General features: G+C 39.6%; 1 protein-coding gene across 6 annotated transcripts in view; it reads right to left on the minus strand.

The window, feature by feature from the left end:
• The window catches only part of EXOC6B (exocyst complex component 6B), a 920,925-nt gene that overhangs the window by 15,599 nt on the left and 889,837 nt on the right, over positions 1 to 15,489 (minus strand). The gene's annotated exons all lie outside the window — the stretch shown is intronic.

Genomic DNA, 15,489 nt, shown 5'->3' on the forward strand with positions numbered 1-15,489 from the left:
TCTGAGACATACAGTAAATCTCTTTTTGGCAAGTGAAAAAAACAACAACAACCAATTAGAAACTATAATCCCTTGATTATAGTAAATCTCAAAAGGTGTTCTTTTATGTTATTAGCTAGTAACATTTTTTCAAAAATGTGGGAGATATTGTTCAAATACCTGGATAGAACAATCAATGAATATCTAAAATCTCAGCATTATTCTTTTTCTTTAAAAATGTTTTTCTTTTTCTTTCATACATACATAAAGTGCTTCAACATTGTAGTCATTTGTGCGTGAGTGACAAACTTCAGTGGTTATTCAAAGAGCTTCTAAATGTTCATTTATAGTCTTTCTTTGAGTTAAATTTTGTTTATAACCACTGAATAAAGGTGACCTTGTGCAAAAAGTGCTGTAGTGCTGTGCTTTAAACTCCTTCTGGTTACATTTACCCCCCAACTCGAGTTTCGAGAATTTCTTCGTCAGGAGGGGTACTAGGAGCATAAAAGCAATATAAAACATAAATTACTAAATGCTTTTACAACTCACATACTCTATTCTGTTACACCATAAATTTAAACAGTTGTTTTAAATAGTTGAATATTGCATATATTATTTCATACCTGTTATTCGGCTCTCTCTCATGGGGAGGACAAGCAATACCGGCTCGTTTCTCTACCTGTCCCCACATTTATATACCATCTCCAATTACCTATTACCCTAACTGGAATATCTCCCTCTGAACCGGAAGTAAATCATTTACAGAGCAATCCATTCTACTTCCATGTTTAAACCTGTGGCTGTAGAAGTTCTCCAGTTAAATATGAAGCGTTGTTCCTTATAATGTAATAATTTACTTATATTACCCTGATATTCTACTATATGTATTAAAACAATGTACCGTAATGAATCTACTGCGTGACATTCCTGTAACCAATGGGCTACAAGTGGGGCAGTCACCCGGGCACATCGGATATTACTAAGATGCTCTGTGATACGGGTCTTTATCATCCGGCTCGTCTGGCCGATATACAATTTGTTGCATGGGCATTTGATACAATATATCACCCCTGATGACTTGCAGTTAGTTCCTGATGACAGCTTAAATTGTTTTCCGTTAGAATGCGGAACTTCTATCTGATCTTGCTCCATTACATATTTGCAATTGCAACAGTGACCACATTTACGATGTGGCGGTAAATGTCTATATTCATGATTATGTCTATGTTTACGATATTTAAGCTGTTCACCTAGGTTACTAGAACTTCTAAACGCAAACTTAGGGTTATCTCTTAACTCCCGATGGACTTGTAACACTGGCCAATGTTTTACAATAATGTTTTTTATCTGATTACTTCTAGAACTGTAGGGTAATACACACGCTATTTGTGATTCTTGATTTTGTGGCCCCGGTAGGAGGAGCCAGGGCCGATGGCAGCTCCTGGCTCGTTTCCAAGCTTTTTTAACAATTTTCTTCGGGTAGCCTCTATCACAAAATTTATGATACATGATACTAGCTTGATTAGTAAAATCTTCCTCCTGAGAACAAATACGTCTTATTCTTAAAAACTGCCCCGTTGGTATGCTATTCCTCAATAATCGCGGGTGAAAACTTTGATATTGAAGTAACGTATTTCTATCGGTGGTCTTTTTGTGTAGACTGGTGATGAGGCGATTCTGATGTTTAATCAATGTAATTTCCAAAAATGAAATTGATTCCCTACTAAACACATATGTAAATCTAATATTTGGATCACACAATTTATTTCTGAAAAAAATGAATGTAACTGTGCCTCGTCACCAGTCCACACAAAAAGAACATCATCGATAAAGCGTTTCCACAATTTAATGTATTTATAATATTGGGATCTATACACAAATGTACTTTCAAATCTGGCCATGTATAAACATGCCAGAGTTGGTGCGACCGCAGCGCCCATAGCAACCCCCTTCGTCTGGAGATAAATATTATCTTCAAATTTAAAATAGTTATTAAATAAAGCAATATCTGCCAATTGATTTATCATATTCTGTTTGTCTTGTGTTATATTGAGTTGAGCAGAATGGGAATTTACTATGGACGCTGCGGCCGCCTGTGGTACATTGGTGTATAGGGCCACCAAGTCTGCTGTTACTAATATAGCTTCTTGAGGGACAGACAGATGAAACAGACCTTCAACTATTTGCAAAATATGCGCTGTGTCCTTCACATAGGAGAGAGCCAAGGGGACAAACTTCTTTAAATAACCGTCTAAATATTTGGATATCGGCTCCAAAACAGACCCTTTACCTGTAACAATCGGGCGACCGGGAGGGGGCTATTGGATTTTTATGCACTTTGGGTATAAAATATATCTCAGGAATTCTGGGATTATTTATATTAAGATATCGAAATTCTTTTTGAGATATAGTCCCCTGCAGTTTTAGCAGCATTTATTATCACTTCTATCTTATTCTTAATTGCAGGAGTAGGGTCTTGATCCAAGGGGGTATAGTAATTCAAATCAGACAATTGATGATAAGCTTCCCTCTGATATTTTGTATAGTCTTGTATTACTATACCCCCTCCCTTGTCAGCCCGATTGATAATAATTGAACTGTCATTTTGTAAATTTTGAATAATTCGACGTTGGGTGTTATTTAAATTAGATCTTATCTTCATAGGTTTAGATTCCATCTTTTGAATGTCTCTCATTACTAGTCTCTCAAAAGCTGTTACCGATGCATCTGGCACTCCTGGAGGTATCCATGATGAATGATATTTTAAACCCACAGGTAAACTAGGGTCTGGTTGTTGAGTAACTTGATCTTGAAAAAAGACTCGAAGTTTTAATGTTCTAAAAAATCTCTGTAAACTGACTCGGGTACTAAACCCGTCATAATTCACTGTGGGGACAAATGATAGTCCTTTTGTTAGAACTTCAACCTCTTGATTTGTCAAACTACGGGATGATAGATTGAATATCCCTTTATTGTTGGACTCATTGTTTACTTCTTGTTCTTTGCGGTACTTCGTGTTTCTGTTCGCTTTCCTTTGATTGATGTTGATTCTGTTATTGTAATCCGTAAAAAAGAATCTGACAGGACGTTTGAATTGTTGGAACTTTTATCATTCCTAATTGTATTAATCCCACTATTTTCACTTTCTGATGATGAATCAGTTGTAGACAAGTTAAAGGCCACCTTCTTCATTGCTATCCCTTGCCGTTGTCGTCTTGTTCTGCTGTTCCGGTTCATCCACGGATAAACGTATCCTTTCGTAAAGTCGGCCTCGTCTCGTCTATATTTCTTTACCTTAAGTTGTTTCTGTTCCTGTTTATATTTATCCATACTGTCTTTATATTCTTGATACGATTCCCTGTAACTTTCCTCTGGAACACATTGTTTCAATTGATCTAATTTTAGATCTAATTCTAATTGCTGCGCCTGCATGATTGGACTCAAGGCGTCTATAGATAACAGCATCAGGTCAATTGAACACCTTGTCAACGTTTGATTCCAATTTTTGACGAATTCAGCATTGTCTTGAAATCTAGGTTCCTTGTACAAACGAAGTCCACGTGGAACCCTTTGCACATGGCAATATTCCACCAGCGCTGCTGAATGTAGTTGAGTACGTATTAAGGCTTTGTGTAGACTCTTAATTTCCTCCCATGTGTATGGTATCTCAGGTTCCAGCATATCAAAAAATCTATCTCGAGATAATAGAGTTGAAATCCGATCTTCTGAGAGGCCTGATTTGGATGCCCACCCCAATGGCTCCTCCTACCGGGGCCACAAAATCAAGAATCACAAATAGCGTGTGTATTACCCTACAGTTCTAGAAGTAATCAGATAAAAAACATTATTGTAAAACATTGGCCAGTGTTACAAGTCCATCGGGAGTTAAGAGATAACCCTAAGTTTGCGTTTAGAAGATCTAGTAACCTAGGTGAACAGCTTAAATATCGTAAACATAGACATAATCATGAATATAGACATTTACCGCCACATCGTAAATGTGGTCACTGTTGCAATTGCAAATATGTAATGGAGCAAGATCAGATAGAAGTTCCGCATTCTAACGGAAAACAATTTAAGCTGTCATCAGGAACTAACTGCGAGTCATCAGGGGTGATATATTGTATCAAATGCCCATGCAACAAATTGTATATCGGCCAGACGAGCCGGATGATAAAGACCCGTATCACAGAGCATCTTAGTAATATCGATGTGCCCGGGTGACTGCCCCACTTGTAGCCCATTGGTTACAGGAATGTCACGCAGTAGATTCATTACGGTACATTGTTTTAATACATATAGTAGAATATCAGGGTAATATAAGTAAATTATTACATTATAAGGAACAACACTTCATATTTAACTGGAGAACTTCTACAGCCACAGGTTTAAACATGGAAGTAGAATGGATTGCTCTGTAAATGATTTACTTCCGGTTCAGAGGGAGATATTCCGGTTAGGGTAATAGGTAATTGGAGATGGTATATAAATGTGGGGACAGGTAGAGAAACGAGCCGGTATTGCTTGTCCTCCCCATGAGAGAGAGCCGAATAACAGGTATGAAATAATATATGCAATATTCAACTATTTAAAACAACTGTTTAAATTTATGGTGTAACAGAATAGAGAATGTGAGTTGTAAAAGCATTTAGTAATTTATGTTTTATATTGCTTTTATGCTCCTAGTACCCCTCCTGACGAAGAAATTCTCGAAACTCGAGTTGGGGGGTAAATGTAACCAGAAGGAGTTTAAAGCACAGCACTACAGCACTTTTTGCACAAGGTCACCTTTATTCAGTAGTTATAAACAAAATTTAACTCAAAGAAAGACTATAAATGAACGTTTAGAAGCTCTTTGAATAACCACTGAAGTTTGTCACTCACGCACAAATGACTACAATGTTGAAGCACTTTATGTATGTATGAAAGAAAAAGAAAAACATTTTTAAAGAAAAAGAATAAAGCTGAGATTTTAGATATTCATTAGCTAGTAACAAACACCATAGCAAACATTAGATTTGTCCATGTTACTGTATGTCTCAGATTGAAATAAACAAGGTTTTAGTTCACACCATTGTTCCTGCGGAGTGTTCATTGTCCGTTCCCACTATATTATTCAAACTAACATATGTAGACCTCATCTTGTTCTGTGGCTCTTAAATCTGTTGTTTTATGGACCTTAAGTCCTGAAATCAAATCTGTACTTGGAAACCAATGTTGCATTTGTAATTCACTAGACTCCAAATATCCAGAGGGCTGTTTTCTTGGCTTTGTTGTAGTCTCTTAGTCTTATACTTGATCTTGTTTTTAAAGTAACATTTTTCACATAAAAGGCATGACCTTTTCACCCAAATTTTCTGTTTTAAAACTATCTTGTATGTCACCTACTCTTCCGTTGTTCCTAGTACATTTGCACAGGGTTCAAATGGTCACAACAGGAACATCTAGTTTACTTAGATTTATTAATATTTATATACTATCCATCTGTATTCTGGGTGGTTTATGAGAAATATCATGCATACATCACACAATATCAGAGTATATAAATACAATAAAAACAACAACAAAAAACAATAAGCATTAATAAGAATTAAAAAAGCAATCTCTACTTTGTAAAATAGGTCTATTTGATGAATAAACTAACTGTTCAGGTGGGATAGACTGGACTAATTTGAAAAAATGTGGTTCCTGCAGTGGCATAGCCACAGGAAGGCCCAGGCCAACCCAGTAGCAGTACACCTAAATGGCCACCAGGCCCCGCCAGCTAATAACTCTCAACAACTCTCCTGCCTGCATATCTCTGGAAGTTAAAATCTTTGCTTCACTAATATACTGCTCATACTGGCACCATAGTCTCCCTTCTGATGCAACTTCCTGTTTCTGCATAGGCGGAATACGTCAGAAGGAAGGGTTGTGGAGCTGGCATGAGCAGTGTATAAAAAGTCATGTTGCTCGCTGTTAGTAAAGATCTGAACTTTAAATGGTATGCAGCAGCCATGGTAGGGGATTGAGTTGAGAGAATAATAATAACAACAGTTTATATACCGCATTACCGTTAAGTTCTATGCGGTTTATAATAGATTAAACGAGGTACAGAGGGAGAGATTGAGACCAGATTGCCTTTGGGTAAGGATTATTCTGCCCACCCAAGATTGGATGTCTCACTACGCCCCCTAGGCTCTTGTTTCTCCAGTGGGCAAGTAAGTAGCTTTTCATAAGAGATTCTTACTGCCATAACCTAGATGAAGAAATGAGCTTCATAGAATTGAAATAATATAGATATATAGTATATTTATTTGAGAGGCGATTCCAACCCGTCTGTGTTGATATTAGTCTGGGAATATTTTAGCTAGAAGGAGACGGTTTAGATGGAATGGGAATATGCAAGGCTTGCTTTATTATAGATGACAACTTGAGTCCATACTGTTATTACCCTCTTATTGATTGTGGTTGTGTTATATGCAGTGGCTATTATCAGCAGGATGGAGGTGGGATGATAAGGGGAAGATGTGTTATTCGTTGCCAGCCAAATTCTGTATGTGACACCTAAAATTGTGCACGTTCATCAGTGTATGTAGTCAATGTATGCACACAACTTAATTAATTGCGCTAATCGGCAATTAACAACTCATAACTGACACTAATTAAAGTTAATTGAAAGTTACATGCACAGCTTGATAGGTGTAAGAATTTAAGAACATAAGAATTTGCCTCCACTGGGTCAGACCAGAGGTCCATCGCGCCCAGCGGTCTGCTCCCGCGGCGGTCCATCAGGCCCATGACCTGTGAAGTGGTTCTTGACTATTTCTTTAACCTACCTCTACTTCTATTTATACCCCTCTATACCCACCTTATCCTTCAGGAACATATCCAGCCCTTCCTTGAACCCCTGTAGTGTGCTCTGGCCTATCACAATCTCTGGAAGCGCGTTCCATGTGTCCACCATCCTCTGAGTAAAAAAGAACTTCCTAGCATTTGTTCTAAACCTGTCCCCTTGTTACAGTACGTGTCATGTCCAGTACATGGGGGCAGGGTTAGGGATGGATCATGGGCACGGTTTTGTGCTATGTGTAAGTTTTTTGCCCATGCACCAATGTGTACACAACTTTGGTGCAGGCATTTAGGCCAAGTTTTTCTTGGCTAAAAATGGGTGCGCTTAAAATTTGTGACCAGTACCGATGCTAAGCATGATTCTATAAGGTGTGCATAATTTTACAGAATCGCGCTTAGCACTACACTAGTTTGTTTTAAGCCACCTCTGTGCAGCTCTATTAGGCTTTCCTATGCCAGGTGCTGATGTTCTGGAGGCAGGTATGTACGTTTTTATTCCGATTTTTATGGCTGTGTGTATGTGTCAGTGATCACTGGGGGAGTGTGTAGGGGTCTGTACTTTGTGTCTGCAGTGGTTATCTGATCATTCTGGATATCTTCTAGGCACTTAGACCTGTTTTTAGATTGCCTTTGTCACAATGTATAAGTTCCGTCTAGGCAGCCTTGTAAAACTTTTGATTATCCCTGCAGTATGACTAAGTCTAGGTCGGCCCACATCCTGCCCTAATCATTCCTTCAAAAATGTCCCTTTTAGCTTTGGACTCACAGCGGGATTCAGAGGCCTAAAAAGTGTCTGGATACATCGAAAAACTCGTTTCGATTATCGACACTTGAACGACCTGTCTTTTTGATCATTCAAGTGCCGATTTGGGCAGGCTTTTACACATATTTCTGTTTCGATTATGAGCCTCTTAGGATCCCAACTATGTCAGAATGATCAAGAAAAAGGTGGATTGCAGTCTCTGGTCACTCAGACGGGAATAGTCTGCAATGACAGTCTGCTCAATCTGCTGCTGCAATGCCTGGAGAGATTCAGAAATCAAATTCATTACACGCGCGGGCTGGAAAAAAAATCAACACATATTGGGATCTCAACCCCCCCAGTGCCGGGGCTCCACTCGAATCCTGATCCCAGAGATCCGCCAGGGTTGTCACATCTCCTGCAGCCATGGTGCTCACCTCCGCAAGAAGAGGAATTGAATTGGGAGCAACAGCAGTGATAAGCGACATACCAACCGGGACCCCAGAAGGGAGGCAAAAGAAAAGGCCCAGGTCTAGAATAGGAGGGGTTCCGGCAGCTGGTGAGGATGCCTGAGGAAGGGAGACAAGCAGAGATTTATGAGGCAAATAAATAGGATACATCATCTTCAGAAAGTAGGGGAAAACCCATCCTCTGGGGCAGAAGTCGGTTCCTGCAGACCCTTTCTGGGATTGGAGGATCTGAGAAACTATTCCCCTGAAGCACCCTTGTGTTTTGCCCTAGCACAGTGTGCGCACTTCCCGGGGCCCCCAACGCCATTTTCACGGGCAACTGGGCAGAAATAGTGGGAAGACCTCCTGAAGAGGTCGCAGGACATGCGAAACACACAGTGTACCTGACAGCCATCCACCACAAAAAAGGCACGAATCCACAAAATAATGCCTTGGGGGAGGGGGACATCTGAGTGGGTTTTCTTGCAAAAACAAAGCTTGCAAGTGCTAAAAAACACTTTAATTTTAAATCTAGAAAATCAAAGATGGCCACCACAGGTGCTGATTTTGACTAAAAATAGCCTGAGAAAATTACCAGAAGCCCTCAAAAACGGCAATTTTAGCATTTTAGGGTTGGGGGTTGGACCTGCAGGAAAACATCCCAATACCCTCTTTTTTAAGATCCCCTCAAATCGCTGATTCAGGCTGTCAGCCTGCATTCACTGTGACATGTGTTGACTGGGAAAACACTGCAGAGAGAGCTGAAACAGCTTACAGTGTGATCCTCTGCCTTAGGAAGCAGCCAAGCTCGACTTGAAATCTTCAGACTGCCTCATCAGTTGGACTTTCACAGCAGGGATCTCCGCCATCCTTGGACACGCTTAGAAGATGCCTGGCGAAGGGGAACAGTTTGGCCCTGAATCCGGGTGCACCTCCATGGAGCCATGCAGCCTGCGCTCGACCCACTAGCAGAAGAACATAGGATGGTCCCTGAGCCACGATCTGAAGTGCAGACTGTCCAGAGGGTGCACTGACAGGCAGCCAACCCCCTGGAAACAGATTTTTCCAAACGATTTTTCCAAGAGTCCACAGTCAGAATTGTTCCTGCAGGGAACCTCTGTAGCATGAGGGTGAAAACCATGAACGAAAATAATGAATTGTAAAAAAAAATAAACACGAGCAGAAAATTCAAGCTCCTACAGCCTGGCTTGTAGGAAGGAAAATCGATTCCTGAGGGGGCAGTGCTGAGGTGAGAAGGGTGGAGCTTAAGTCTCTGGAATATGAGGTTTCCTACAAAGTCCTGGCAGGTAGACGGAATTAAACCACTGGTCCTGGAATAATGTGGGATTGTACGAGAACTTCCATTCATGATCACCACATCTCTATCTAATGGTGGCCCTCTTCTCATAATTGGGCTGAGCCCTTGTGTCATAAAACTGGAAACATTTTCCTTTAGGGCTTCCAGCACCAATAAAGTGTGGAACAATTATTTTAGATGATTCACTGCAGATAAGATCTTTGTGGAGAATGACATGGAGAAAAAATTTATCACCGTTCCCGCCCCGTCCCCATGAGCTTGTCCCCATCCCTGCTCCGTCCCCTTGAGCTCCATCCCCATCCCTGTCCCCATGAGCTCAGTCCCCATCCCTGCCCCATCCCTGCAAGCTCAGTCTCCGTCCCATCCCTGCATGCTCGGTCCCCGTCCTGCAAACTGTCAGATCCCATCTGCACAAGCCTGGAATAGTTATGATTTTATACTGAACTTATTTTATTAAAGTATAAAAAGAGACAATATTCTGTACAATTGTCATTTTATAACACAAATAATACAGAGCAAGGATCAACAAAACCCGTCTCTCCTCCCTTTCACAAATATCCCCTCCACTATTGTGAAAACTGAACAAACCAAATTACTACAGAATGCTACATAGAAAAATCTAGCTAACAGAATACTTCAGTCATACACGGCAGGAATAGTGTTAGGGGAGTGCAACTAGGGCAACTGCCCCCTGATCAGAGAGACCTAAGCCAGCTGGAAGCTAAAGAAGCACAGCCTGGGCTTTACGGTCCCCAGTTATGTCTAATACCAGCTCTAACAGGATACATATTTCAGATCTGAAATATTCTAATCACAAAATATAAAATAAATTTATTTTTTTTCTACCTTTTGTTGTCTGGTAATTTTATTCTTCACATCACATTGGTCTCAGGCTTTGGTTTTGGGTTCCTTCTGTCTTCATTGTGGCATGGCTGGCTCCTGAAGGTAAAATAGGCGCAAGAAGAGCTGGGGAGGAGATGCTGAGTCTGACACAGGCACAATTTTTTTACCACAGGAGCAAGACTTTTCACCGCTTCCGAGGGGCGGTGAAAGGTCTTGTCCCCATTCCTGCGGTAAACCAGTTGCACATGTCTCCATTCCTGCAGATTTACTGTGGTGACCACAGTTTACCGCGGTAAACGGTCCCCGTGTCATTCTCTAGATCTTTGCTTCATAATATGCTTGTTTAGTCTTACAGGTTAACTTTTGGTGAACATTCTGGGCATTTTTACAAAGTTCTAGAGATATCTGTATGTATGTATGTTTAATTTATTTGATATACCGTCTTCCTTAACAAGTATTGTCAGATCAAAGCAGTTAACACTACTACTTCTATTAATTTTTTCTATAGCGCTACCAGACGCACGCAGCGCTGTACAGAGTCATAAAGAGTAGGAAAACAGTCCCTGCTTGAAAGAGCTTACAATCTAAACAGGCAAGACAGACAAACAAGATGTCATGGATACAGTTAAGGGGAATGGTTAATCAGCTGGCTGGGTTGGAGGGCAGAGGAGTAGGGTTAAGGATTGAAAGCTATATCAAAAAGGTGGGTTTTCAGTCTGCTTTTAAACAAAGGAAGGGGCTTGACGGACAAACTCAGGTAATTTATTCCAGGCATAGGGGGCAGCAAAATGAAAGGAACAAATCTGGAATTGGCAGTGGATGAGAAGGGTAACGTTAAGAGTGACTTATCTGAGGAACGGAGTTCTCTGGGAGGTGTATAAGGAGAGAGAAGCGAGGAGAGATATTGAGGGGTAGCAGAATGAACACATTTATAGGTCAGCAATAACATCTTGAACTGTATGTGATGGCAGATAGGGAGCAAGTGAAGTGACTTAAGGAGAGGGGTGACATGAGCGCAGTGAGGTTGGTAGTCGCACAGCAGAGTTTTGCACAGATTGCAAGGGGGAGAGGCGACACGGAGGGATACCAGTTAGGAGTAGATTGCAGTAATCTAAGCGTGAGGTTACGAAAGCTTAGACAAGGGTTCAGGTAGTGTGCTCAGAGAGGAAGGGGCAAATTTTAATAATAATTTTATTCTTATATACCGCCAGACCAGAAATGGTTCTAGGTGGTTCACAACAAGTAGAGCTGAGCATGCAGCAAAAAAAATGCAATTCATAACAGAAATACATCAAATTATATTGAAGAGATAGAAGCGACAGGTCTTAGCAGCTTGTTGAATATACTTAGAAAATAAGAGGTCAGAATCGAAGATGACTCCAAGGTTGCGAGCATAGGAGACTGGAACAATTACTTTATTATTTACAGAGATGGAGAAAGGAGGAGGAGCAGATGGTTTAGGAGGAAAGAGGAGCAGCTCAGTCTTGGACACTAGCTTTTACTAAGGTGCAGTAGTGGTTTTAGCACGCGCTACAATACCACACGCGCTAAATGCTAACGCCTTCATAGAGCTTGCATTAGTATTTTTCGTTTAGTGCGCGCTAAAAACACTAGCGCACCTTAGTAAAAGGAGCCCTAGGTGCTTAAAACTTCTCAATCTTTCCAAAAAGGCTCACAATCTAACTAAAGCACTATATTAAACATTTATTAACATACTAACATATCAACATAAAATTAATTAATAAAAAAAATATTATAATAGTATCAGGGGATATATATGTACTATACATGTGATAGTATATGGGAGTATTACTCCAGTGCCTCTTGTACCTAAGACTGTGTCTTTTCCTTAAGACATTATTATACCATGATGTTCTTTTTTATTGTGAATCTCACATTCAAAGGCCAATAGTAAATAATCAATAAATAGCAGCTTACGAGTTCAGTAAATCAGTCCAAATCCTTAGGCTACACTCTTATAGTCATTCCTTTTTTGAATATGAATAAATAAATAAATACTCAATCTTCTATCATTCCAATGCAGCTTCATTAATCTTTAGATACTTTCATAATCAAAAATCATTTCAGCAACTTCATATATAATGACCTCAGTGGCTACACTCAAACCATCTCTTTCATGAAAGATTTGAGTACATGTAGCCAGCCTCCTCATTGGTCATACTTATTTCATTTTTATGACTAATTCAATAATAATTTAGTACTGCTTATAGCAAACTTATCTTAGGCAGCAAGAAGGGACTCCGACATGAATTCACATTTCGCTATTAGCTGTATCAAGGATAGTCCCCTATAACACATGAAGAACACTATTAGAAGAACCCAAACCCATCTTACTACATATTAACTATTTATAATTTATCTATCTAAAGTAGTCTAACCATAACGATCAGATCACCACATTCTCCGTGCTGAGCTAATATGGCGGCTACATCTATTTTTGTCCTTAAATAATGATGTTACACACTCTCAACCAATCACAGAACTCTCATACACAGAACCCGACAAATTCAAACTAAAGTCATCCACTCTAGTTCTGCATTCATGCCCGAGGGATTGACAGCTCTTTATTCAAAAATCCATTTCTGCTCACAGTAATTCAAAAACCAGTCACAATCACCACCTTCCCACCCTACCTGAATTTGTTCAATTATATGCCATCTGAGATCCTTAATATCATAATCCTTCTCTAGCCAATGTGCCACCACTGGAGCTGATTCAGACTTAGTAACAATCCTAGATTTATGCTCATTAAGGTGGATCTTAAACTGCCCACTACTTCTCCCAAAGTAAATCATGGGAGCAGAGACAAGCCAAGACATAGATCACATAGCTACTATTACAGTCAGTCATGGTTTTAGATATAATTTTCTTACCTGTAGTGGGATCACACCATTCAGACCATGCCTCCCTTGCATTTATTCTACAATCACTCGATCACAGACTCGATCACCTGAGGACTTCACTTAATATAAAATTCCCCTAAATTTTTAAATCACTTATAGGTGAAAATAGGGGGTTCATTGAATTAGTCATAATAATGAAATAAGTATGACCAATGAGGAGGCTGGCTACATGTACTCAAATCTTTCATGAAAGAGATGGTTTGAGTGTAGCCACTGAGGTCATTATATATGAAGTCGCTGAAATGATTTTTGATTATGAAAGTATCTAAAGATTAATGAAGCTGCATTGGAATGATATTAAAAGATTGAGTATTTATTTATTCATATTTAAACAAAGGAAATACTTTTTTTTATTGTGAAACATCTAATACTTATTGAAGGGACACGTATCAGAACTTTAGTAAGTGTCCTTAGGCATATGTTGCTTAAAGATGCAAAGGTAGGCCCTGTTTATCTTTCCCTTCTTTGAAGATGGTATAAGGACATCTAATGTTTGAAAAGATGTGTGTTCTTATGCTATGTTTAATCCAGATATTGTTTGCCTTCTCTTACCAAATATTATAAGGCTATTCTATTATGTAGTTTTCCTTAAGTTGTGTTTGAAGTTGTAAATCCAGATTGTTTGCCTTCTCCTGCTGATATACTACAAGGCCATTGTATATTTGAGAGATGTGTTTTCTTATTCTGTAGTAAAGTGAATTCAATTGTTTTGTTAAGCCGTATTTACAGACAGCTTTAGTTAAGAAGCTCTGCTGGTTAAGGCTTTTTCTTACCTTTTGGACTTCAATCTCTAGCTAGGAAAAATGCTGATGTGTTTAAAGTTTCATGTGACCTTACGTCACATGCCATCACATGCTGGCAAACCTGATTCGTATAAATATGTGAAACTCATAATAAAAGACGGACATATTTGAAAGATGGTTTCTGGTCTTTAAGATGTGTCCCCAGGTACCTGACTTACATATGACAGAGACAGAGAAAGTATGGGGCAGGAATTGGGACCTGAATCCTTTTCAGTTGGGGGCTCGTCCGGGATGGGCAGATGATATCACCAATATTTTGTGAGTATTTCTGAATTTTTTCTGTTCTTTAATACTCACTGGGTAGTGGTGACCTGTACCCACCCTTTATTTTAAGTTCAAGCTTTGGGTTCTATTATGGAGTTTTTTTGGGGAAAAATCTCGGGGTACTTTTGGTAAGCACCCCTCATATATATACGCAGCTGCCATTCTTTCGGAAAGAATGAAATTATTTATAGAACCCCCCTGCCCACTCTGTCATTTGTAAGGTTTTTTATAGAGTTTAAGATTTTATTGTCTCTTATTACTGTACCTCGCTTATAAGGTAAGATAAGCGAATATTTTTGCATTATTATATTGGGTTTTGTAATGAGTCATAAAGGCACTTACTCCTAGACAAATGAGACTTGTACGGCTGTGTGTGTGTATGAAATTTTTCCTTCAGCTCACATCTTTCTGTGTCACCAATGTTTACTACTGAGGTAGGACATGCTGTTATGTGGAATGAATTGAATGCGCTGTTTGAATCAGTCTAAGATCTTTCCCTTGTAGTTTGTACACAAGCCCTAATTTTGTGCGTTTCTTCTACCGGCTGCTTTCTTTGTGTTCTGTGCTGGATCATAAAAAAAAAAAAAAAAAAAGAAACAAGAAAAAGAAAGGTTTTCTTTCTTGTGCAGAGCAAAGCTAATCTGTTCTTTGCTTTCATTATCAGGGTCTGTGCATGAATGTTTTTGTCCCTTCCCCCAGACTTCTCTGTTTGGGCTTCCACTGACCCCCTATAGTGCTTCTTTGAAGTTACTCATTCTTGGTTTTATAAAGCAGTAAGGTGAGATTCCACTGCTCGTCTCTTGACTTTTCTCCGGCATTATCAAAACCACCATCTCTTCTTATAATACGCCCATCCTAGATTTCGGGCTGTTAGAGTTTTGGTAATTCTCATTGCACTTATGTTTCTTCCACCATTCCACCTGCAGCCAATGATTTTTTTCTGTCATTTTCCTAAAGAATGTTTTATTTTTAATCCCTTTGGTGAGGCTGCCTTCACCTTTAAGCAACAGTATACCCAGTGTGGAATGTCCTTCGGGCTATTCTACAAGTCATGCACTGCCCCTCATGGTCCTATTCTTATTTTGTACAACTTTTGTGTTCCATAATTCTAGAGACCTGTCAGGCTGATAGTTTGTACCTTTTATAATGGTTGTCTGTGTGTGGTCACAAGGTGTCATGAAATAAACTGCACTGGTGTACATCTGAAGTGAAATACCTGGGTTTTGTCCTGTCTCATGGTCAGAGGAAAATCTGCACTTTCTGCATTGCTGCTGTTCTGCCCCGCCCAGCTAACAAGAAAGACATGCTTACTTTTCTTGCTATGATTGGTCACTGC

Source organism: Geotrypetes seraphini, chromosome 1, assembly GCF_902459505.1.
Source record: "Geotrypetes seraphini chromosome 1, aGeoSer1.1, whole genome shotgun sequence".
Taxonomy (NCBI): Eukaryota; Metazoa; Chordata; class Amphibia; order Gymnophiona; family Dermophiidae; genus Geotrypetes; species Geotrypetes seraphini.